This window comes from Pteropus vampyrus, unplaced genomic scaffold (genome assembly GCF_000151845.1).
Source record: "Pteropus vampyrus isolate Shadow unplaced genomic scaffold, Pvam_2.0 Scaffold242, whole genome shotgun sequence".
Lineage (NCBI taxonomy): Eukaryota > Metazoa > Chordata > Mammalia > Chiroptera > Pteropodidae > Pteropus > Pteropus vampyrus.
The window spans coordinates 867,739-870,360 of record NW_011889023.1 but is presented as its reverse complement, the minus strand read 5'-3'; the positions used below and the strand labels follow the sequence as shown (position 1 = coordinate 870,360).

Here is a 2,622-nt window from a genome sequence, read left to right as displayed (position 1 = left end):
CTTTTCTTCTCCAATAATATTGTGTGTATTTTCTCTCAGACTCTTTGGAGCGCATGGGCTGTTTTGTGTCTCTCACCTGCCTTACTCTGCTGCAGGACCCAAAAGCTTACTGGACTCTTGCCAGATGTGCTGTTGACAGGCACAGGGCAGGGACCAGGCCTCTCCTATTCACTGCCGCGCCTAGAATCCAGCAGAGTGTTGGCTCCTAGTACAAATAAATATTAATTTGATTTGACAGTCATAAAATGTTGCTTAGCAATTCTAGACACCTAACTTCTCACTTCCTGTTCCCTTGAGAGCCCTGTTACTAAGAGACTCATGGCTGTAAGTCCCTGATGCTAATAACTGACCTGATATTTACTAGACCCCAATATTATCACAAGCTGGTCTGACACTCAGAGCCAGGCCATTTTGTTTTCCTGTTGGACAGAAACATTCTTGAATAACAGCCTCAGACAAAGTGCTACAGACTGAATGTTTGTGTCTTCTTAAAATTCTTATGTTGAAACCTAATCTCCAATGTGATAGTACTTGGAGTTGGGGCCTTTGGGAGGTGATTGGGTCATAAGGACAGAGCCCTCATGAATGGAATTGTTCCCTTATAATAGTGGCCCCAGAGACTTCCCTTGATCCTTCTGCCATGTGAGGATAGAGCCAAAAGACAGAGCTTTATCAACCAGAAAGTGGGCTCTCACCAGACACCAAACCTGCTACAACCTTGATCTTGGACTTCCCAGCCTACAGAACTGTGAGAAATAAATTTCTGTTGTTTATAAGTCACACAATTTATGGTATTTTGTTACAGCAGCTCAAACAGAAAAAGACACAAGTTCATTCTGAAACCATGATAAAAAGAAGCAAAACAAAGCCAAATCATAATTTTGTCTAAGAACAGACAAAAATAAGGTCACTGTGCCACTACAAAATACCCAATCATAGAACTGCTCCCACTTTGATAGCATCCAACTCAGAGCAAAACCACACGTCTTAGTCCCTTTCCCAAATCATCTAACCAAAGCCTAATTCCTATAGGTTTTAACATCCTCTTACTAAGACATCTTACTTCAATGAGTAATAAACCAACTTATTTAACTGCACAGGTGTTCCTAGTGGCCTTTGGCTGAAATGCACTATAGGTAGTCATTACACATTTCTTGATAACCACAAATATCTTAGGAATAAGTAATAGTATTCCCAATATATACTGTTAACCAAAGAAGAGATTCAGGCTTTAATGAAGAACAAAAAGCACTTATTTGAGCAAAGGACAGCAGTCCTTAGACTCATATTCAGGGAGCAGCCCAAACTGCACCCTGGAGAAAACAAAGAAAGGCATGATTTAGAAAGGCAAAAACTGCAAAGTATAAGTCAGGCAAATGAAGGACTGCTGGCTAGGTTAACAGGGATTGGTGCGTTCCAATATGCAAATGAGGGGGATGAAAACTACCAGGACCATATATGTCCATACAACACTTGTTTGTTACAGGATATTTATGGTTCATCCTTGAGCTGAGTTCAGCAACAAGTTTCACAATGTAATAGCAGCTCTGAGAACAGAAGCAGAAGATCTGCTATAGGCCCTTCTATTAATCACTTAAAATAGCCTCCTGACTATTTTAAGTAACTCTCAGCAATGTTTATTCCTTTTTATTTTTTTCCATTGTTAACACTCAGGGAAACTGAGGCTGAAAGAGGTAAGCTGATTTAGCAGAGATCCTACAAAGGGACTTCTAGGCCCTGGTAACTTAATTAAGGGTCAGTCCAAGCTGTTTTCACAACACCTAGATGTCCTCAGCCATGCAAAATCTTAGTTTGCTTCCTTTATCTTAGCAGTGAAGTCAAACATCAGAAACGAAATCCCACCGGGAACATTTATCTTGAGAAGCTTTTGAAAGGAAGCTGAACTCTACAGTGAAGGTGTGTGGTCCAATCTGGGTAGTAGGTAAACAGGTGTCCATTGTATTATTCTGTATACCTATTTGTGTCTATAAATATTTCACAAAATTTTAGTAAGTATAATGAACTGAAAACAAAGCCCCGGGAAGTCGCAGGAGTTGCCTACGTGATGCTAGATGCCTCAAGCCTTTTCTACTTCCTGGATGAAGGGATGAAAGCAGCAACTAACAGGATCCGGACTCATTAACCAATATAATATTTAAAGCAATATTTTAAAAAATCAAATCTGCAAACTAGGACTCAAGGGCTGGTGCCTGTTTTCGAACATAAAGCTTTATCGTAAATTCCAACAAGCACCTATACACACACCCTCCAGCGTCCTTAAATAACAAGTGGCCTTACGGGTGTCCATCGCTGGTAGCCTCTACCCCTACCCCACCCTAAAAAAGAGACTTGTTCCAAAGGCGCTGAAGAGGAGAGGGAGATAATTTCGCAGCAGGCTGCTAGGGAGTCTCCGAGATAACGGAGAGCAGGTGCGAAGGGTGCAGCGGCGCCAGTTCCGCAGAGCGGCCTCCTGCCACTCCACCTGGCCAAGGCGTGGAGGGCTGCGGCTTTAAACCCGGAGGCTCGGCCGTTGCCCAGGGAGACGGACGCACAGCGCGGCGCGCACAGCAACGTGGGCCCTGCGCCGAGGCCGCGGCCACAGGACGAGCGCCAACCCTGCTT

General features: G+C 43.4%; 1 long non-coding RNA gene across 1 annotated transcript in view; it reads right to left on the bottom strand.

The window, feature by feature from the left end:
• The window catches only part of LOC111728995, an 11,761-nt gene that overhangs the window by 8,812 nt on the left and 327 nt on the right, over positions 1-2,622 (bottom strand). The gene's annotated exons all lie outside the window — the stretch shown is intronic.